The sequence below is a fragment of the Lissotriton vulgaris genome, chromosome 7 (assembly GCF_964263255.1).
Source record: "Lissotriton vulgaris chromosome 7, aLisVul1.2, whole genome shotgun sequence".
In the NCBI taxonomy this organism is placed as follows: Eukaryota; Metazoa; Chordata; class Amphibia; order Caudata; family Salamandridae; genus Lissotriton; species Lissotriton vulgaris.
This window is the reverse complement of record NC_141695.1, coordinates 645,699,580-645,723,665: the sequence shown is the minus strand read 5'-3', so window position 1 is coordinate 645,723,665 and position 24,086 is coordinate 645,699,580. Positions and strand designations below refer to the sequence as shown.

The following is a 24,086-nucleotide window of genomic DNA, read 5'->3' as shown; positions in this document are numbered from 1 at the left end:
TCTGGGATGACCTAAACTTGTAGATCAATTGAAGAGGAGCTGATCCGGGGGATTTCTCCCTCACCACCATTAAGACCCTGGTTTTGATTTGTTAGACCTGTCAGCCTTTTTGATGAAATTCGTTTTTGTTCACCTTGGGACTCTGTGCACTTTACCAATGCTAACCAGTGCTAAAGTGTTTGTGCTCACTCCCCTAAACATGGTTTGAATGGTGCACACCTGATTAGCATATTTAAGTTACTTAAAAGTCCCTCCTAGTGAGATATACCATACACTCAGGTCCTGCAAAATAAATGCTACAAGTTGGCCTGCAACACTCACTGTGCCACCCACTTAAGTAGCACTGTATTGCATGTCCCGAGCCTGCCATCGCAGCTTGAATGCAGTTTTAAACTTCCAATTTGGCTTGCCAATTTAACCTCTTGTCAAGCCTTGAACTCACCTTTTTCTGCATATAAGTCACCTTAAGGTAGATCCTATGAAGCCCATAGGACAGCGTGCATTGTATTTAAAAGGTAAAAAATTTACTTTTACGTTTTTCATATCCTGGTAGTAAAAAACTACTAAATACGTTTTTCAGTAGTGTGAGGCCTATAATTCCCATAATATAATTTAGGGTTGCTTTAATACATTTAATAAGTGCTAGCCTTTGATTGAAGACAAATAAGAATTTCATGTTCGAGATCTATGAAATTGTAATGAAAAATGTCCTTTAAATGTAAATTCATAGTTTACAATTTTGAAAATGCCATTTTTACAAAGTTGACATTTTTCTACACTTAGCCATTTGGTGCCTGAGGCCTCGCCTGGATCACATGACTGGGCGTAACTGACAGTTAGACTTTGTGAATTTCTCACACAATAGAGGGATTAGATGTGCCTGAATGGGCCACCTCGCTGCAGAATTAGGGGACAGAGCTGGGCACAAGCTAAGTTCTATCTTCACACAAAGGGCTTGTCACCACCACATTGTCATCTACAGCCAGCTTGGAGCCAGGGCAGGGGAGTCCGGAAACTTCTCCCAAACTTCAAAGGAAGCATCAGGTATACAAATAGGGCCCTCTGATCCACTCTTCAGTTCACCTTCTGGACCTGTGGAAAGAGTCTCAGAGGACTGCTTGCTGCTGTGGCCTGTTGTGCACGCTGGAAGACCACTTTGCTGTACCTGAAAGGGCTACTTTGCAGCCTGCTTTTAACACTGAATGGCCAGCCCAGCTGTTTGAGCACTACATCTTCATCTGAACCAAATATTAACAAGTAACTCGTTGTGCTAGTTTGCTGGCCTCCTGTTCAGAGCCACAAAGACATAAAAGGCCCCCACCATCTTGAACCCACATCTCAACCCAGCTTAAATACATCCTGACCCCCCACTTGGTGTGCCACTAGTCCTGGTCCTTGGTTGTGGTGCTAAAGGTGCCTAAATAGGTAAACTCCAAAACTTGGTACTTAGATTTTTGGGGGCTACAAACTGCTCTGATAACCGATAGAAGACCGCAACCAACCTCCTCATCAACCACCCAAGGTGGATCATATGTCGGCCTCACTTCACTGCTGCTCCTGCTATGGCCCACTCCGCAGCAGCAATTCCTGTTCAGCAGTCCTTCGCCATAGGGGTATACAACCTCCTGAAATGGTCTCTCACTACATTCTCTTGCCTCATCCCTCTGGAGATTTTTTACTTAGAAAAAGTGACTGATCAGAACGCAGAAATCTTCACTGCAGCTCTGTCCAAACAGTCTCAGACAACAAAACTCCCTCCTCAGACACCACTTGCAGCCTTGCCTCACTGAACTTAACCTTCTCCGAACATTTTTCTTTAAAATTCTTCTAAGTCGAAAGGTAAACACTGACGAGCCCAATCCACTTTTTGTAACGGAACCACACTCTATCGTGGTCAGCCATATTTTTCTACTATGAACCAGTCTTGCATGACTAGATGTCCTTGATTGGCGCTTTGATCTTTAAGTGCTAGTTGTTACTAAAATAAATTAAAAAATCATAACCCTGGTTCCACTAATTGGATTTGTGTCATTTTAGTGTAAAATAATTTATTAAAATCTAATTTTTTTCAAAATTGGTGTGAGATCTTTCTTGTATTTTCACCTTATAACTGTTTTTGTGCTGCATAAATACTTAACACATTGCTGGTTTTTGTTCCAAGCTGCCCAGAGCTAAGCACAGGCTAATTTAGTGATTTTGTGGTAGTGCATCCTGCCAGGGATTGTGTTTGTGCTTGACCAGGGCTCAAACCCTGGTCAATATACAACCCCATTTCTCACAGGCTTCCATATAAACAGAGGAAGCTTTCACTCATTAGGCACTCTGTAACCTATGCCTTTTTCTCTGGGCTGCTCTCCAAATCAATGTGAGTCAAATATTTGAGTGTGGATGGCAAATCTGTTGACAAGAAGCATTGAGTGTTGTGCCTGAAGGAGTATATGCCGCATGTCTGTCCCTCTATTAACAAGTTAGTGCTTCATTGATGCAGATTTCCACCAGGTGGCCTTTGGGCTTATGGTTGCCTAGTATAGATACCAACCCTACATCAGGGAGGGGAATTACCAAATACATCATCTCTTTAAAATGTACTTCAAGGGTCCTAAATGTCTACCTAACAAAAGGATATGACCAAAACTTCCTTGTGATTCTTCTCTGTTCAACACAAAATTGTGACATGAGATGAACCCATATATGTTCTAATCTGATGTTAGGCTGGAGAGATATTCTAAATAATGTTCCAAACAAAATAAATGCTCTTCTTGCACACGCTGAGAGGAATTTAGGGATCTTTCATATATGATACTTGACCAAAGCACAATGTTCAAAATGTATTCTTATTAGAATGGTTTATGTTGATTAATTTCTTCCACCAAATTATTAGGGCCACTGAACACAATACATCCATATATGCATGAAAGAAATGTGGGTAGTAATTGGGGGGTACGGGGGTACTCTCAAATAACAGTCTCAGTCCTTGTTTGAGTGATCCACTAAAGCCATTAAATTAGCCTTCTTGTAGTTATGGTACACAGCAAAAAGGCTTAACTTAGAGACAAAGTGTAAATTATTTATGCAGTACCAAACAGTAATAAAGCTAAAATTCCAAACAATAATAATTGCAATCATTATTTGAAAAATTCCTTAAAATGCTGTAAAAAAATGACATTCAAATGACAAAAATCCAATGAGGTAAACCAGACATATGAATTTTTTAATTTGAAATATAAAAAACAGCCAACAAGCATTAATCATCAACCGCGGTCATCTGGTTGCATTTAATTGTTACCTACGCACAAGTTAAGGTCAACTGGGATGAAGTACAAGTCTAATACAGAAACAGGTTCAACCCAATCAGAAATTTTACCTTCAAACCTAGTCTCTGAAATGCAAATCAAAAATCCCTAGCAGGGTAAGGCAGCTGGGTGTGGCCAAAGAGGGCTCCATGATGTCGGATGGCCAGTGGATGAGGAATTTTAATTTTGCGCCCAAGGAAGGTCCGTCACCACCAAATGCTTTTGGCGCCTTCGTCCCAGTGAAGAATTCTACCTTTAGACTTAGTCACTTTTTTGGAGCTTGGTTTCTTCCAGAGGGACAAGTCCTCTGGCTATAGCCAAAGCGTCCTCCCATAGGCTGTATACTTTCTCCACAATGTTCTGCTGAATAGAATACAGAGACTCTATGAGTGGGAGCAACTTGAATCTTTGTTCTAGTGGTAATGCTCTTTTGTCAGATAAGCTGCTCATGCGGGTCATGATCTTCCAAAGGTCTTTGAACCCAAACGTTACCAAAGTTCAGGTTTTATGATATGTTAGGATGAGTACCCTTCAGCACCAGCCAAGTGTTACCAATCTCTGGAGCTGCACATGGAAGCCAAGACTCACTCCAACAGAGGTCAGCAGCAGGATCCAGGGCAGGTCCAGTTGAAACAAGTCAGCTAGTCAGTTGCATAAAAAGCCTCTTGTAGCTTGTTGCGACCCTGTTGCTTGACCACGGAGGTCAGCCTTATGACCAATGTAGTTCACTTCCTTGCTCTGAGTAGAGTAGGTCCAGTCTGCTAAGCTCTTCTCAGATCACATACAGCAGGTCCAGACCTCTTCTGTTCTTCCACAAGTCCAGAAAATGTTCTGAGGAGGATAGTGTGGATCTCACCTTTATGCTTGCCATCAGCCTGTGGGTGGGGGAAACATCTGGCCACTCCTTTACCAAGGGTGTAAAAGCTCCCTGTGGTAGTCTACCCACATTTGCAGTATTTCATGTGTGTTTTACTACAGACAATCCCATATCCCCCCTCTTTAACTAAAATCAAGGTGGCAGAGCCATTCTTTCCCTGTGCAGAGCACCTGTTTCCTCCCCAGAGGTGTTTTCACAAACATGAGCAACCATGCTCAGTGATCATTCTAACCAGTTCTTTGTGCATCTTGTCACCCCTTGAGATTGGTGCCTTTCTGACAGGGGAACAAAGGAGGTCCTTCCCATGTGTCTCTGGGATAAGTTTTTATACCTCAACAATTGGGTTATTTAGCTACAAGGTGTCGGGTGAAGCTCATGCAAATGTGCCTCCAGATGCTTTAAGCAGGCAAAAGGTAACTTTCAAAAAGTGCCTTTTTTAAAATTTGTATTAAAAATCTAACTTCACCAGTGAATTGGGCTTATAATAAATATTTTAAAAAGTACACAAAATTAAATGTATAAGTGTTTCCTAGCTGGTGATAACATTATTAAATCTAAATTGCATCCTAATGCTTTTCTCTGGAACAGTCAGGCTTGCAAGAGTGAAAATAGCTTTTGGGGCTTTTTCACTGTAAGGACATGTGTAACATTAAACATTTACATGTCCTGCCGTATGGGCAATATTGCCTAATCCGATGTAACTTATTAATATATAAAAAGAAGGTTTGACTTTTCGAAAGAGGCTATTTAGACGGGTGGTTTAAAAACTGTGCATCTGCACTACAAATGGGAGATCTGCAGCCTTGATTGCACCGTGACTGCAGTGCATGGCAGAATAGGTGCTGCAGCCCACTATTGACATTTAACTTACAGGACCATACCATATTCTTCGGACCTTAATGTAATTTAAATGTGCCAATCATGGGTATGTTCATCATGTTGAAAAAAGAGCACAGGCACACAAGCAAAAATCTGGGGGTACCCAACTCAAAAGATAGTTGTTTCCGAAATGGATCCTCCTCAACAGAAGGTGGGATGTACTACCCGCTCACATGGGTGTTCTCATTGCTAAGGTGGAAAAACTTGCAAAGACCATTAGTACTGATGTGATAAATCCCAGGTCAATGTTCCACCATAAAATCACCTTAACAGTTTATGATTCTCACTCAGCAATTGCATCAGCCATCTGGGGTCTTTGGTCTGTCTCAACTGGTAAATGTCCCAAACTAACATGGTCTCAGTTTCTAGTGCCTAGACCACTGTGAATGCTTTCATCTCAATTGCACTTCACCCTTTTTCCCTGGGTAGTAGGCGCCTACTGCTGCTAGCTATAGGTTGGTCCAGTCCCTCAACATTTAGCTGTGAAAGAACATTCCCAATACCTTAGTCCTAGCCATTTCTCTTCGCAAAAGGAATTTTTGGGTGAAGTCAGGTGCCTTACATACTGCTACTAAACATATGGCTTCCTTCAGGGTGTCAGATGTCTTGTGCCACACCTCATTCCAGATTACTTCTGACTGCTCCTTTGAAGTCAGCTCAGGCAGGGAAGCAACAATGGTGCCATACCCCTTGACAAATATCTTATAGTAAGTAAGTTTATTGTCTGATTACTTAGAAAGTTCACTATGAGATCAAAATGCAAAGAACCGATAATTATAATAAAAACAGATTGAAATGTTGTGATAAAATCACTGCAAGCGTGAAAATATGAGATAGCTAAGAGGGGATAATGTATACAGTACCAAAGAGCTGTGCCATAAGTTAAATTGAAAATAGATACTCTATACAATGATTAAATCAAAGAAAATACAAAGCGTTTGACTTGTGCTAGCAAACAGTTCAATCAAAAGTTATGTTGAAGTATTAAATAATAAAATAGAATCATTAAAAACATGGAATATAGGGTCAACAAGTGAGAGAAGGCAACATAGGAGACAAGAATTCAAGTGATCCGAAGTGCCTAGTGCCATAGGACAAATCAATGCAGAGTTGGTATGCGGAGATTAGAAGACTAGACAAAGTATTTACCTTATGCATCCGATCAATTGGAAAGAAGCCACAATGGTAACATAATTGAGCTCATTGAATACCGGACCACCAAGAAGGAGAAAGCAGCATGAGAAGCAAAGGTGCAAATAGTCCAAAGTTCCATGTGCCATGCATTACAGGTGTTATAAAGTGCATCAGGAATAAATAGTTCAGACTAGCTACCAAAATAACAACAAAAAAGAAGATGCAGAATGAGAAACAAAGGTGCAAATTTTCCAACATGCCATGTGCCATGCAGCACAGAAATAAACAGTAAAGGTGAGATACATCAGTAATTTCAAAGTGCAAGGTGCCAAGTTGGCAAGCTATCTCCAATGTACGGGCTAGGAGCTCACCACTTTATTTTAGCAAGTTTGTGCTTGATGCCAAGAATACTAGCTTTCACATTATCAGATAGCCTGTAACATGTGTTTTGGACAGGCGTTGTGAGAAAATCCCCCTTTTTGCCCTGTTCACCCCCATTATTTGACTGATATTGGTGATAACCAACTCTGACTGTGCCCTGGGCTATGCTAAATAGGTCCAGGTCCAGTGCTATGATGAAAAAGGTATATGGTAAAATATTTGCAATTGGCAATGACTGATCCTGTAAGCCCCTAGTATATATTAGGGCAAGAGGGGTGCAAACTACCTATAAGTTCCTAGCATATAATAGGACAAAGGAGTTTAAGGCCCAGTACATTTCCTGCTCTGGACTGTGAATTGCTGTGTGAATACTGTCCTTTTTGAAGGTAGCCCTTTAGATTGTCTTCTAAAAGTAAATATATGCACACTCGACTTTAGATGTACAGGTACTTTCAAAGTGTTAAACTACCTTATTTTTAGATATTAATCACCCCAGGCACCACCTAGGTGCCCCATGGGTGGGGTGCCATGTTACTATAAGCAGGGAAATTATAAAAGGTGTTTTAAATGTCCTAGTGAGAGAAAAACTGACAATTTCATTTACTTGCATCATAGAATATTAGCTCCATAGGCTAACATTGGAATATTTATTTAATACGAATATTGATAGAAAGGAGATAAAATGTAATTCAAAGATTTACAAGATGGGCAATGATAAACCCAGCAACTTGCAACTATTGACTTTATCATAACTAGTACAGAACCAAAGTTATAGAACTTTCTCTTCTGTAAGCCAAAATCCAGCCTCCTAGCCGTCTCTGCTGAATGGTCAGCCTTAACAGGCTTAGCTAGGCTGTTTTAATGAGGTGATAAGTGGCCAGCAGGCAGCAGAGGCTATCTGATGAAGGGAGTTTCTGCAGCTGCAGAGAAACAGGTCAGGTTGAGAGCTAGTTAAATCAAACTGGGCTTCAAAGAGAGGAGGCCAGTAAAGGAGTGTAAGGCCTACCTACTCCCACATCATGTGCCCCCAGCCCGATGACAGGGCCAGGAAATATTTTTATAGACGGGCAGGGGGTGTGTGAATGGAAATAAGCCTCAACAGTGGGTTGGTTCAGCCAAGTCTTACTCTCTTGAAGAGGATTTGTCCATCTTGAACTTTAAAGTCCAGTGCTTTGTGCGACAAGAGAATGTCATACTTTGGAGGAAGCTGTCATGTTTTTGGGTGGCACCCTGTAACCCTTTGGACAGGGGTGCTCCCCTGCTTGTTACCACTGTCAAGGAGGGGGGTACTCCTGCTTGTCTGTGGTAACAAGAAAAACACATTTGTCCATAATTAGCCGGTTTCAGTAGGATGGGCTTATAGTATAGAACTGGGAACAGCACCGACACACACAGGTTGACCCAACTCAGGGAACTTAGGCTCACTATTCAGGAGACTTGGGCCTCTGCCTGCTGTTATAGACCCTCAAGAGTGTGGCGCTCATTCTGCACCTTGCCTAACTGCCTGGTATGGTGCTCCTGCAGCTTGCCACACAGCTTGGTCGGGGAGTTCTCCCAGGGTAGCAATATCTTCCCCTGTAGGTTCTGGAGCTTCTCCTCGCCATCAGGATCAGCCTCCTCCCTGACCGTAAAAACGTTCAAGGCAAATGTCCAATGCCCTCTTCTGCTCCTCTTCCTGCAGGCACTTTGGCTACTGTTTCAGGCTCCAAGTCCTTCTGAATCCTCTGTCAAGCTGCCACGGACTGTTTGTTCATAAGCGCCGACTCAGCCAATCCCAACAACTCCACATGAGATCTGAGCTCCAACTCCTTCCAGATGATGTGCTTTGATCATTACAACAGTCTACAGGCAACAGGTTTTGCTAGACTCACAGCTGCTCTCAAAAAACCTGAGACTCCACCCCATGCTGATTCAACAAAAGCCACAGGACAGTGGCTTACCTGGTTACTGTGATAACCTGCTCTGAAGATACCAGATGATATTTAACAGTTTTCATGCTGGCTCATGAGTCTCTCGGAGCCTCCACCCACTGCTCAATGATGGTGAGCCACTGCCTATACTTTTTAGTATTGTCAGGCATATGGGCCTTAAGCACCATCTCCTTGTCACCTAGAGACCCCATTGTAACCTCTGCACCACCGTACAAAACTAACTGGGGATATCTCCCCCGCCAGTACCACCCTGGCCATTCTTTGGGTAGGCCCATCATGTGGGTGGCTGTTTCCTGTACTGAAAGGTGTATCCCAGTTAAAGTGTCCATACTGGTAACACTCATTGCACTTGGGCTTGAATTAGCCCAAGTGCAATTTTCCCATTAGAACCACTCTTCTTATTCTCAAAGTTGGACTGTGATTCCCCCCTGAATACTCTTTTGGGCACTTTTGGAGAACTCATTTTCGTTTTTCTTGCCCCCTCCAACCCCTTTATGAGGGTGAGAGCATTGTCCACCTTTTTTGGAGTTCCCTTCAGATACCTTCTTTGACACTTTGGTACTAACTCAGAGGTCAGTCTCCTTCGCAAGCTCCCTGGGTACAGTGAGCTTCGATTCAATCAGCTTTTAGTGCAGCACTGCAAAGCAACTACTAAACAAGGTTTCTCCAACAAATAGATTGCAAGAGGACACAACACACTCAGCCCCGAACAAGGCAAGGGACCTCACTCTGGTAGGGCACTTCTCTCTCCTCTGGCTTTATTGCCATTTCCCGGACATTCTCTTGCTCCTCCTCTATCTCATACTCATTCGCTGCTCCATAATCCTCCTGCCCCTGTGATACAAACTGTAATATGCAGATCTCTACAGAGGGTTCAGAGCTATCTGGTACTCCAGTTTCATGGAGCTGTTTGCTGTCTTCAGCTACTCTCAACAACTTCTTCAGCCCTGCCACAGTTAAGCTTTCAGTGTTGCTGAGATCTCCTTCCATTCTTGCACACATCTGTGGTGCAAAATAGGTAAGAATGAAATTTAGAAGAAAAAAGAAGAAAATGCCCAATCAGATAAAAAGGAGAATTTAAAAATCAGAAAGTTGTTTTGATGTTGGATTATACAAGAAGATTTTTGGTTTTATACAAATCACTGAGTGGCACTGCACAAACACGAGCATTGAATCAGACCGGTGAACACCAATGTAAGAAACTGAAGTATTAGTTGGGGGTGTGAGAACCCACCTCAAATATTAATCACAATCCTTGTCAGGGTGAACTACTAAAGTCATTAAATATTCTTTGGTTTAACCCCTTGGAAGATTGCCATAAGCAGGCAGACTTAACTTAGAGGCAATGTGTAAAGTATTTATGCAGCACTCAAACAGTAATGAACTGAAAATATAAAACAAGAAATAACCCAAACCAATTAAAAAAAATAGAGTACATTTTTATTAAATGGAATGACAACAAAACAACAAACTTCTAATACATAGAACTGGGAAGATACGTTTTTAAAGTTTGAATTAAAAATAGTACAAAGTGTCAGCCGTAGTTATCTTGTCATGCTAGACCGGGTCAAAGTAAAAAACCTAGAACAACCACAACTGAGCTTGGTCAAAGGGGCAAGCTGCAAGTGGAAGTGGGGCTCGACTACAGCAGGTTGCTGATGAGCAGGGTCCCGGTGCGGTTGTCAACAAAGGCAGGAAAGCTCAGAGTGTGTAGTTGGTCCTGATGAATTCCACTACATTCAGACTTAGCATTTTTCTTGAAGTCAGATCTCCTTCAGCAGGGCAAACCAGCAGGCTGAGGCCGACCGGCGATTAAACGTCAATGGCTGAGGTTTCAACAGCGATCCCAGTCTCTGAAGATTCTCTAGGCAAAAAGTTGGCAAAAAGTGTATAAGTCCCACTAATTGCAGTTTGTGGACAGGAAAGCTGCACTCTAACACCATCAAAGGGTTCAGGGCCTGAGGAGCACCACTTGAGGGTTAAGACTCCCTTTAACAATAGGCCAGTAGCCAGGTCCAAGAGAGGTCCAGTTGGAACTGGCCAGCTGGACAGTTGCAGAGAGGGAGTCCTCTGATGCTTGCTGTGTCCCTGTAGCCCAAGCAAGAGGTCAGTTAATTGACGCATGGATCATCTGTGGCGTACCCCAGGGCTCGTCCCTCAGCCCGACGCTGTTCAATATCTATAAGGCACCCCTCGCTCATTTCGCCCGTCAATACGACCTCAACATCATCTCCTACGCGGACGACACCCAGCTGAATATCTCCCTCACCAAAGACCCTCACACAGCCAAACCTAACCTCCACGAGGGAATGAAGGCCGTCGCCGACTGGAATTTACAAGTGTCCTGATTGATTGATTGATTGATAGATGGAGTCACTTTTTGGGTACTGTATTCAAGATAAGTAGGCCCAGACTTTTTCAGTCTTCTTCCGGTTCTTCAGACAGCAAGACAGTGCTTCGGATTCTTCAGCAGTCCAGCAGTGTTCAGAGGAGTGGTATGTTGGGTCCACTCTTATGCAAGTGCTAGCCTTTGGTGGAAGATAAGCTTTTGTCCACTCCCTAAAGCAGTTCTGATCAGTTCCTCTGCCACTACTGAGTTTGGTTCCAGCCTAACTAGAGAGTCAAGCAGGAGACGGAAGGCCTTGGTGTGAGCTTCATCTCCCCATAACAAGATAGGTATCCTTTGAAGTTAGGAAGGGCCTGGGTTCAATCCCCAGGCCATCTCGTCATTGGAGGCCCCCCTTCTCAATCCCAGGACCCTTTGTCCACTGTCTGGGAGCAGTATACATATCACCACAGTATAGCTACCAGGGGTCATGTGATAGCAGGATGCTGACAGGGAAGCATTTTGGTTGTAAGTAGGAAAATGGCAAATTTCCAAAATTGTAATTTCCAAAACACTAGTATAAAATACCACTTGACCATAATGTTGGATTTTAAAATAATATTAAAATGAGTCCTTGAATCTTGTCGAAGTGACATGACTATATAGGTTTTTAGCTGCCTAGGCACATCAAATATACATGTACTACTCTTTAAATATCATGTACTCTGCACTATGGGCATTTAGAGCCTACCTTAGGGGTGACGTATAAAAATACTAGTTTAGGCCTGCAAAGGTTAGCTTAAATAGATTGAAATAGCAGCTTAAAACTGAAAACCCAGATGGCAATGGCAGGCCTGTAGGCATGTTTTATAGTGTTACTTTAGTGGGTGGTACAATGTATGCAGTAGTCAACTAATAGCATTTGATTTACACGCCTTAGGTATATGTTGTACCATATTCTAGGTGCTTGCACTTACAAGTAAATTAAAAATTTACAATTTAGGGATATGCCAAATCTAACATATAAACAGTAGCGAACTGCATGTTGGTACTTGTAGTTTCGTTGCAAAATGTCAGCCTGCAAATCGTCTCCGATTTAAAAGCGGGGACTGGTTGAAGTTGACACCCATGACATGGGGCCACTTGACGCCCGTGTTAAATTTCTCGCCTCTAGGATTTTTCCCATGGCTCACTCCCAGGGGGAAATGGTCTGCAATAGGTGAGCTCAACCCTCTGACTTCATCCCTTGTCCAGCACGCCTCTGCAGATACCCCGTCCCATGTGCGCCTCAGCTCTCTCGGCTGAGTGGTTCTGTCTGTTTATCTTGAGGGACAGACATCTCTGCACGGCGCTCCGTCTCCAAGCCAGCGAATAGGGTGACCAACTGGCATTGGTGCAAATTCAGGACGGTGAGTGTAAAAATTCAGGACAAAGGGTCAAAATTCAGGACACAAATTCAGGACAGGAGCTCAAAATTCAGGACAAAACTTCAGGACAATAGGTACGTTTTACAGACACATCAGAGGTCGCGCAATAGTATATAAGTTAGCCCAGCCATCTCCAAACATATTCAACCGTTTGCAAACCTATCCATCATGTATCCTTCCATCTATCATTTCACTCATCCATCCCTTCATCCATCCCCTCATCCATCCTTTCACTCATCTCCATTATCCATCCACCCTTTCACCCTATCCATCTGTACACTTATCCATCCACACTTCATCCCATCCATCCATTCACTCATCTATTCAGCCATTTACCCTTTTACCAATCCAGCCATCCATTCATTTACTAATCCTTCCACCCATCCACTATTTTAGTCATCCATCCATCCTCCCTTTCTCTCTCCATCGACCCTTTCACTTAGCCCTCCTTCCTTCCATCCATCCTTTCACCCACCCATCATCCATCCATCCATCTATCCATCTGTCCTTCCCCTCATCATCCATCCTTCCCCTCATCACCCATCCATCCTTTTCCCTCATCATCCATCCTTTTCCCTCATCATCCATCCATCTACCCACCCACTCTTCATCCATCCATCCTTCCCCTCATCATCCATCCATCCTTTCCCTCATCATCCATCCATCCTTTCACCCGCCCCCTCATCATCCATCCATTCCCTCATCATCCATCCATCCACCCTTCCCCTCATCATCCATCATTTCACCCACCCCCTCATCAACCATCCATCCATCCATCCCCTCATCATCCATCCATCCTTTCACCCACCCATCCATCCTTCCCCTCTATCCATCCCCTCATCCATCCATCCTTCATCTCATCCATCCTTCCCCTCATCCATCCATCCTTCCCCTCATCCATCCTTCCTTTCATCCATCATCCATCCTCCCCCTCACCCATCCATCCATCCATCCATCCTTCTCCTCATCCATCCATCCTTCCCCTCCATCCATCCATCTATCCTTCCCCTCATCCATCCATCCTTCCCCTCCATCCATCCATCCATCTCCTCATCCATCATCCTTCCCCTCATCCATCTTTCCCCTCATCCATCATCCAGCTACCCTTCCACCCATACATCCAGCTATTTACATTTTCTCTCCATCCTTCCCCTCTCACCATCCTCTCTCATTATCCATTTATTCAATCTTTCATTCATCCATTCACCCTTTCACTAATTCATCCAGCCATTCACCCATCCCTTCACTTACTTACTCGCCGACCTTTCCATATTAATTTTGAGCTGAGCCCTTTTGAGAAGAGGCCCATCAAGAACTTCACCCTCGCTGCAGGGGCCGTTCCAGGACTGGGACAGAAGCCACCCAGGGCGAAGACAGGATCCACCACAGGGGGGACAAGAGCCATCACAGGTGTAGGTGGACTGGAGCCACAAAATGGGGGGACAGGAGCCATCACAGGCGGGGGGTGGACTGGAGCCACCACATGGGGGGACAGGAGCCATCACTGAGGGGAGGGCAGGAGCCATCACAGGAGAGGGAACAGGATCCACCAGGGTGGGCACAGGGGTGGGCATGCAGTATTCTAGTATCATCTTGGGCTCCTCGCCCCCTCCTGCACAAGACCACGAGAAGACAGGCTCTCTATCCAAAATGCCATCCCCCACTGTGATGTACAGTACTTACAGGAGATACTCTAAGAGAACTGATTGAACTGATTGTCCTCCATACTCTGTTAATCAGTGTGGGTGCGATTGTGCCATTTCTGTATTTTCTTAAATTATAGACTGCATGTTTGAAGAACCGAGGTTTGCTAACAATTTAGTGACAGTAATTACGCTCCGTGAAGAGAACCATGTGCTGCCTTGGTGTAATCAGGGGTGTAATCTGGCCGAGTCTCGGATGTTTGGGGCCCTGGGTAGAAATGGAATGTGTGAGCCCCCCTCTAAATAGTAGAGACATGACACATTCAGGGCTGTTTGCATGTGAATAGATGTCGCAGCTCCTGAACCTGCAGCCCCTCCCTCTCAGTCACCTTCGAAGCACCTCTTAACAGGTCATCAAGGGCTGGAGGTGTGAGGTTTGCCATCCCGCTGTGACGCTTCAATGCTGCTGAGTATATGCCACATAAAGCAGACCCCCCAGGATATAGCGAAAATTGCCGCGATTTCTACAAAAATGCCGATTTCGCGGGCATTTTTGTAAAAATCGCGGCATTTTTTAAAAAGTGCCGATTTCGCTGCAAATCGGGAAATCGCGAAATCGCGATATCCTGGAGGGTCTGACTATTAGCAATTAACTGACATGCCTTTGGGTATATGATATACCACTTTACAAAGGACTTAAAAGTAAATCAAATATGCCAAACAGGTGTAAACCACTGATACCATATTTAGAGGAGAGAGCACATGCAATTAGCAGAGGTAAACTGGTCGGAATCCTAAAGCCAACAAAAAGAAGGTTAGAAAAAGTGGAGGAGGAAGGCAAAATGTTTGGGGTGGCCCTTTAGAGAGGGCAATTTTCCAACAAATACTTACTGACTTTACTGAATTTTACACAAACGTATACAAAACACAAACCACTACCTCAAATAGGGAGACAGTAGAGTATTTAGATGAAGAAGCCCTAGCCTGGTTATGTGATAGCCACAGCAATTTCCCGGCACAACCCATATCCTTAGATGAGATCAAGGAGTCAATAACGAAGATTCTAACTAACAAACCTCCAGCATGGATGGCCTCACAAGTGAATTTTATAAAGAATTTCTTCCCCTCCTACCACCATAACTACAGGCAATGTATGAGGAAACATATGAAAGAAAAACCACCCCCTTCGCCCAGAGAAGCACTCATAATTACAATCCTCAACCCTGATAAACCAGTTGAATATTGCAAATCAGATAGACCATTGTCTCTTATAAATACAGATACAAAGATACTATCTAGAATAATAGCTAATAAACTGGTGCTACTGCTCCCATATCTGGTATTACCAGACAAATTAGCATTTGTACCTGCCGGCTCAACTGTTTATAATTTGTTTACCATTTTACATCAGCTTAATCCTGAGCTGGAAGCTATGCCGGCACTACTAGATACCAGTAAGCAGTTTGATTGTTGGAATGGGAATACATGTTCACTGTGCTGCAAAATATTGGTTGAATATGAGTATTATATAATTGGCCATTGGTTTGTATTCATGTTAATGGCTGCATATCCAAATGTTTTGTTATAAAAAGTGGTGATAATCTAAACTGGCACTAGAACAATTAGCCTGCATAATACGCCAAAAGTACTCCACCACTGCATTAAACTTCACAGACCAAAGAAGATTTATGTTTATGTTATTTACTTCTCTGCATATGCAAATTGAAAGCACTTTCTAAATTTTAAAAAAACTCCACAGACCGCATATTTGCTATAGCTATGTATGTGGATGATATAGTTTATACATAAAAAAATCCGAACGGCAACCTTACACAGAACAAAAGGGAATACATAGAAAAAGGAAGATACTCAGAATTGCTCATTAAATGGAGTAAATCCCTTGTTCCCGTAAGCAACCATGCCTTGATATGGAAACTCCCTTAGAATGGAAGCAGAATTTTGTAAAATACCTTGTTATTTGGATTAATAAAGATCCAGAGATAGTCTTAAAAGAAAACTAGGGGGTAGCCTTAGCTAAACTTCAAGACCAAATAAAAAGGTGGATAGCACTATCGCTATCTCTAGCAGGAAGAATTGCAATTATGAAATTGATTATACTACCCACATTCATATACTATTTTATTGATATATCCATTATATTAATGCCAAATTTTTCAATATAGTGAAACCCTTACAAATTACATTAGAGTGGTCAGGCAAGTAACCCAGGTCGAAATGGGAAGGTCCTGCACCACTACACACACAGGGAAGATTTGAAGCGCCAGACATGCAGTTATATAATTTATGTGCTTAAGCACAATTTGCCCAATATTGGTATTTCCCTCTCAAATGCTTACCACACATCACAATGGAAAAGGATAATGTTGCACCAAAACCATTGACGGCTGTCCAGACCTATACTAAAGGCCACTAAAATAGTTGAATACAGCCCATTGCACAATAGCGGCATATCATGAAATGAGCTTGCAAGCTAATTCTCTCTGATCAATGAAGAAAAAACAATAAAGGTTCTGAGGAAAGCTTAGCTACACAGAATGAAATATGTTTACCCTGAAGGAGAGTTCATTAAATAAGAACTGATACCGGGTCAACTCCCTCACACTCTATTCTATTCTATTCTATTCTATTCTATGATTTCTGTAGTGTGCACAGCTAATCGTAGGCCTCCTAGCATTAGAGCAGTCATCATAACAGCCAGTACGCCACTGAGGGGAAGATTAGTTGCTAAACAGCAATGTTTTTAAGGCCTTATGAGAAGTGAGTTTGTTGGTCAGCTAATGCTGTTCAAGTGGGAGTGTGTCCCAGATTTTGGGGGCCAGATGAGAGAGTAAGCCGCTTCCCCAACAATATCTGTTAATCTTGGAGCAGATGTGATGAAGAGAAGCTGAGCGAGCTCTAATAATAACTTTCATATATTATTTTCTCAGCTGCTTTAAAGTGGCCTTTCCCCCAGTTTCCTAATGAATCTCGATTTTCATACATTACATACAATGCTGACTTCCACAGCATATATAGGACTGAAAACTAAGGTATGTAACTCAATACAAACTGAAGGCCCGATACCTCAATCCTCAACACTAGAACCCTGGAATAGAATACTATATCTTCCAGTAACCCAAGCAGAATGAGATTTCTGCTTCTCCCTACACATAACATTAACCGCTAACTGCAATTGGCACATGATTCATTCTAAATATCGACACCAATTCCACTACAACCCAGGCACGTTCATATAAAAATGGTTTGAGGGAGAACACACAGTGTGTAAGATATGGAGCACTATCAATCATAATCTCAGATAAAGTGGAAAATATATCTCAAATATGTATTTTGGGCCTGGTGAGGAGTTTGCAACTTGCACTGTAGAAATTCATGGCAATAGCACTCCTATTGGCTAAGACGCGGTTGGTGATGTGTTGGGGAAGAGCTCCGACTAAATCACAAAGGATAGCAGAACTACGGGCATATTTAACAAGGTTCCGCATCACCCTTTACCATGCAAGGGAAGGCAAGGGTGACGCAAAACCTAAATGAGATTTATCAAGGCGTGCAAGGCCACCATGTGTAGCCTTGTGTGGTTTGATAAACCAGTCAGGCAAAGCAGCGCAAACCCCTGCCTTCAATTACTCTGCAGCAAGGAATGCTGGCACATTCCCAGATTTAGTAAAATTGGTAGGCCCAGAAATGCATTGGAATTCTACACCTCCCCACCAGAGGTGGAACGAAGAGAAATATCTTTATTTCTTCTCGTTGTTTCCTCTGTCTAAATGTGCTTGCATTCTACAGCACAGTTGAAAAGAGGAAAGTGCCTCAGAGGGTTGTTTTTGTGCAAGAGGGTGTCCTGTCCTGCACACAAAAAATCCTGTCTGCAACAAGGCACCCTAGCAACATGATGCAAGGGTGCCTGTACTGGGGCTAGGCAGCCAAACGTGCACCAGCGCTAGGAAAGGACAGGAATATGTCATATAATGGTAAATATGGCTCATTCCTGCCCTTTCACACAGTACAGCAAGGTAAGTTGCTGTGTTGTGTTTCCTGAATTTTTGATAAATATGGCCATTAATATATTGAATGAGAATAATTAGATATACAAAACAATTTGCGAAAGAACTGCTAATGCTATCCCGATCCAAGAACATTCAGGGGCCTTTTTATACAAACCTACTGACTTCTGACAATGCAGAATGTAAAGTCTAAATAATAGAACCAAAGACTGGGGGACTTAGTAATGCGATTTGGCTAGTATAGTAAACTATGTGCTATGTAATGCAGGCAAGCTAAGACTTATGTACTGCAAATTGATGCTATGTATGTTGTTGATTTATAGCATTAGAAATATAATAATAAAGAAAAAAGTGTTGATTTGGATAGATTAATAGGGATGAAACAGAGGTGCCATCTAGAAACTTCTTACATCTGTAACAGATGCTAATCTGTATCTGTGTGTGTGTGTGCAACTGAATGTGATATAACACATTTATGCTTTACTCAATCTCCCACTATGGCAGAGAATTCCTCACTAATGCCCACACTGTAAATAAATAGAGAAAGTTCAGGCTGTGCATGAAATAAATGCATGAGATTCACTGTTAATATTGTATACGTTTAGTTACATCTTACTGAAGAAGACACATTGGGACATATTCGTAACTGCATTTTGCAGTAAAGTCCAAAAAAATGCAATTTACAAATTTACATGCAGAAGTTCCGCCTCTCCTGTTTTTTTAGGTACATATATTTCTGCCCCAACTGTGGAGCCTCCACAAATGTAAATCAATTTTTTATTAGTAGATGTGGGGGGGATTGAGGGAATTGGATGGAAACTGGGGAATACCTATGACTAAAGGGGAGGGGATTAGGCAGGATTAAGGAGTAGTAAAAAAGAGCTAAGGATTGGTTTATAGAGGGACGTGAAACCTACCCACAGAAGAGTAAACCTAGTGTTATTCACAAACTGCCCTTAGAAATTAATGGTAAATTAAATCTAATTATTTAAAGTAGGTGAACATATAAATACATTTAATTTAATGTAAACGATAAAAATGAAACATAATTATTATTTAATTCTTAACTATTTAAATAACCTTTTTATGTAAAATTATTATTTAATAAAATAACTGAGATGATTTTAATTATTTTATTTATTACATTTATTATTTATCAATTCACAACAAAACAACAAAACAAAAGTAATTGTTACTTTATGTAGGGTACTTATTTTTTAACGTAAACTGCAACCAAAAAAATCATGTAAACTAATGTATTAAAATGAATGTAATATTTATTTTAAAATCAATAGTGTATAACATTTTTTGCTTTTAAACTACTGTAGGAGAGTAGGATCTGCTCATATGGTTACCCCCACTTTTTGCTGATATTTCACTGTTTTTCAACTTTAGTCAGGCTGCGGCCCTGCTATCCAGGACGGATGTATGACGTTACAACGCATACCATTACAACTACCTACCATTACAACGCGACCATTACAACGCATACCATTACAACGCATAGCGCTTAGAGGTGCTGGATAGTGGTAAGTATAATTTACTATTCCAACTCAAGTCCCCGTGGACACTAGGGAAGGTGTTGGATAGTAAATTAAACTTATTCCCTATCCTAGAGCGCCCCCCAGCGCAATGCGTTGTTATGGTATGCGTTGTAAAAGTTGCGTTGTAATGGTAGGTAGTTGTAAAAGTTGCGTTGTAACAGGTGTATACCATCCAGGACCCCAGCCTAGCTGCCTCCTCTCTAAATTGATTGCAGGTACCTTAGGTACACTCCAGTTTGGTTACTGGGGTACCCTTATGAGTCCCTAGTATATGGTACCTTACGTACCAAGGTCATAGGTACCCCAGAGGCCTACCGAGGGCTGCAGCATGTATTATGCCACCCCTGGGAAGCCTTCCAAAATGACACCACAGGACTGCTACTGAAGCCTGGATAAGGTGGTGCATGCACCCCTTACTTAGATATAGGTTACCTATATCTACCTTAAATCACTACTAATATGAAACTATCAGTCACCCCATTGGCAGGCCTTATCAATCCTGAAGGCAGGGTGCTGGGTTTTGTGTAAGAGGACCCCTCTGCAGCCTTCGGAATCTGTTCTCTGGGGCTGTTCTGTGATGCAGCCAGACCATATACTCTTAAGTGCATTATAACCTCGCGGTAAATGTTAACTTTGGAATGGCTGCACTGAAACATGTTGTGTTTGGTGTCAAAACCACTGGAATCATACCCCCCACCAGTCCTGGCAGCGGGGTTATGATTCCACCCTTCTAGAGGGAGAGACATGTACACTCCGGTATACCCGGTACCAATTTTAAAGATATATTAATGGCATCACAAAATGGATGCTGCAACCACAGACATTGTTATTTGTAATTTTATAACGCTCTCAATTACTCAGGAGTATCCTGGCGCGTGGGAATGCAGATAGGCAGCAGAAGACCTAAACTAATTACAATGACATTTTAAAAAGATGGGTATAAAGTCTTTTCTTAAAAAGATTGAACTCCTGAGTGGCGCGAAGCAGCGGGGGAAGGGCGTTCCACACTGCGGCTGCTTTCACGGTAATAGACTGTCCCCCAAGACGGGAGCGTTTAAAGCATGGGACAGTCAGCAGATGATGGGTGGCTGACCATAGGGGGCGGTTGGGTAAGTACCAAGAGAAACGCTTCCTCAGGTACGCCGGCCCTTGACCGTGGATGGCTCTATGAGCAAAAGTAAGGGATTTAAACACAACCCGTTGTGCGACAGGAAGCCATTGTAGGCTGCACAGATCCTGTCCAACGCTGGACTGCCGTGAGATGTTAAAAAGGAGTCTGTGGGGCGTGCCCGGGCAAGATGGCTGAGCAGACGTGACCTGCTTTGGCTCCCGATCCGCGCGTCACCTGGCGAGCTCTATTGGCGGCAAAACTGCACGGAATCACCTCCACAACTTACCCCGGGCGACGGATGCGGAGCACTTCGGAGGTTTCCTGGGGTCTTGGGAGTTCCCATCCGCTGATTTCAGAGGCGACGAGTGGCCCCGGGTCAAAATGGCGGCTGGCAAGCGATCCTACGAGGCAACGGGATGGCGCTGATTGGCGGTAGCTGAGGCAGCGGTGGAGAGCGCTAGGGTCCTGGGAGCAGCGGAGGCGACGGGGGTGAGTCCCGACCCACCTACGGCGGCCTCCTCTTTGGCCGAGGCGCTCCAGAGGAGATCACCCTGGCTGCCTTAACTCAAGATGGCGGCCGTTGTGACCTCCTGAGACGGCGACGAGTCTCGAGGGCCTCTGGTTTGCTTCCCCGTGCCTGAAGATGCCCCTATAGAGCCACAGATGTGTGGCTGCGAGGACATGCGGCAGACAGCGGCCAGGGCGTGTGGGCCCCTTTAGTGCAGACCGAGACCACTCCTGGCGACCACGACGACGGAGGTGGACTGGAGGGGGTGCCGCTGTCCTCCCGGTTCGGCGCTGATGAATCCCGGCAGCTACGCGCCTAGAGTGATCTCCCCCCTCCTGCCATTGTGACAGTGCGGTGCAGAGCGTACAGCCGCCAGCGGATGTCCGCCCGGAAGACGTGCTTCCCGGGGTGGTGGAAGATTGAACATTGCTGATTCCTGCTGGAACAAGGCCTTACTCCCGAGCCTAAGCTGAGTACCGAGGGGGTGCGCCTACGAGTCCTGCGGCAGCCAGGCCATATGGGGCCACATCCTTATGCCTCCGAAGAAAGGCACAAACAAGGGGACCAGCAAAGTGTTGGACTTTTGTACCGCCACTGATAACCGGCCAGCCCTCAGGGGAAACACTGGGAAGACGACCATGGCCCTTACAAAAGCGGATTTATTGTCCATATTTTAAAGACTTCAAATCTGAGCTGCGCACCGAGCTGGGTCAGGACGTTAAGTCTTCTATAGACCAATTGTGCACAGACTTATCGGAACGTATGGCCTCTCTTCAACAAGATGTAGATTCCGTGGGCACCAGAGTTCTCGATTTGGAGACGCAAAACACCAGGAACACCAGCAATCGATTGGGGAGGGCCAGGAAGACATCCAATCTCTTAAGGAGCAACTACAACAGACGCAGCTTAAGGCCGAAGACCTAGAAAATCGCGCACTCCGGGAGACCATCCGCGTCAAAGACATTGAAGAAGGCGCAGAAGGGCCGGACCTAGAAGCTTTTGTGGAGGGTCTCTTTGCAGAGATCCTGAGTCCCCAGGTTCTCAAGGTAAAGCTGGACAGAGTCCACAGAGTGGGCCCCCCCGAGGGGCGATCGGAGGAGGCCTCGCGATATACCAGCGAAGTTCCACTCTTACAAAACCAAGGAGGCGGTTCTACAGGCAGCTAGGGCAAATCCTTTCAGAATTTCTCTTGCGCCATCTTCCAAGATGTAGCTCCCTTCACGCTGGCGCGCAGGCAGACGCTGCAGCCTATCACTACAAATCTCCAGGAAGACGGGATAAAATATCGGTGGACGTACCCTTTCGGTATCAGTTTTGAATTTCACAACAAAAGATGCCGCATCGCCGACCTGAAGGATGGTTTGCATCTCCTGGTCCTATCATCAGAGGAGGGGGACTCTTCTTCTGGGACACCTGGCGACCCGTCCGAGGGCGCAGCTTCCGCTTCGGCCTGGACGCAGAGCGCAAGAAGAGGGAGACGCTGAAGACATCTGAGGGCCACTCCACTGCTGTGCATCTGCCTGCCCCCCTTGGGGGGTAAAGACAGGTCCCGGATCATCGAGTTCGGGACTGAGAGACTTTGGGTGTTCTGGAGCCTCGACGGAGGTAAGACTATGTTCTTCTTGTGCCATTGACAACGCTCCTCCAAAACTGCTAAATTCCGGCTGTCTATGGGTCAGGTCGGGAACTCCTGTTATGTTTCTGGGGATGTCGGTTGCACGTTTTATTATCAGGACTGCTCTGAGCCTTATCCTTTCCCAGAGAGGGTGAGATGTGATGTCTTTAATTTCAGAACGGTTCATGCTTTGGCGGCCATGGACTTAAAGACTGAGACCTGTTTATGGGGCTGAATAGCCAGGGGTGAACTGTGAGACCTTTATGATTCATTGATTCCTTTTTGAGACCTCGCTATGGTGAGGTACGGACTGGGTCCCAGGACCCGTTGTCCCCACTAGTACATGCGGGGGCATACTTGCCCCACGCTACAACAGAACATTGGTTCTGGGTTAAAGTTCTGGTTTCTTCTTTCATTGAGTTTTGTGGGGGTTGGGGAGTGGATTTGCAGGGACGGTGGTGACTGCTTTGCATTGTTTTCTTGCAGCAGGCTTTCTTTAGGGTTCATAGGGGGAGAGGAGGGGGAGGTACATGGTGGTGGCCTTTGCAATAATAACTATTGGGAGGATTCCTGCTCTTTACATAGCCCAGGTTGCTTCACCTACCTGTGGGCGGGAGACTGGGGGTATAACATGGTGGCTGGATGGGAAGCGGGGGTTGGTAAGACAATGGAGAAGTACCAGGTTCCCATATCGGTATGCCGATTACCGTAGGTACCTGGAACATTATGGGGCTTAATTCCCCTCAGAAGCGTCAGAAGGTATGGAAGTATATAATTGACCATCATCTGGACATAGTGGACCTTCAGGAAACACACTTAGCTAGGGCTGGGGATTCGCGCTTGAAACACAAACAATACCCACTTATTTACAAGTCATCAGCCTCTACCAAGCATGGGGGGGTGGCACTCTTATTTCGGTCCACTACTCAATTTCAGCCCACTGGGGTGCAGAGCGATAGGGACAGGCGCTGGATTATGGTCAAGGGACGTTTGCAAGGGAAGATTTGCATCTTAGTGGCGCTCTACGCCCCTAACACTGGGCAAAAGGGATTCCTGCAAACCCTACTGGGAAAGGTGACGGATTTTGTCGAGGGGCCTCTGATTCTTATGGGGGACTTTAACTTGATGTGGCAGCCAGATCTTGATAGTACACACACTTGTCGCTCTGATCTGGGCTCCTTTTCCAATGACATTCAAAGACACATTCAGGACCTGGGACTGCTGGACACCTGGTGCGTTCTTTACCCCCAGACCTGGGACTATACCTTCTTCTCCCATGTTCATCATTCCTGTTCCCGACTGGATTACATCTTCGCCAGCCAGTCCCTGCAGGTCAGCCTCCGAGAGGCCAAGATATTTCCCATGTCCGTCTCGGATCACAGCTTATTTTCT

At 44.3% G+C, this 24,086-nt stretch overlaps 1 protein-coding gene across 1 annotated transcript in view; it reads left to right on the top strand.

The window, feature by feature from the left end:
* CA10 (carbonic anhydrase 10 (inactive)) overlaps positions 1–24,086 on the top strand; it is a 724,792-nt gene that overhangs the window by 354,727 nt on the left and 345,979 nt on the right. The window lies entirely within an intron of this gene.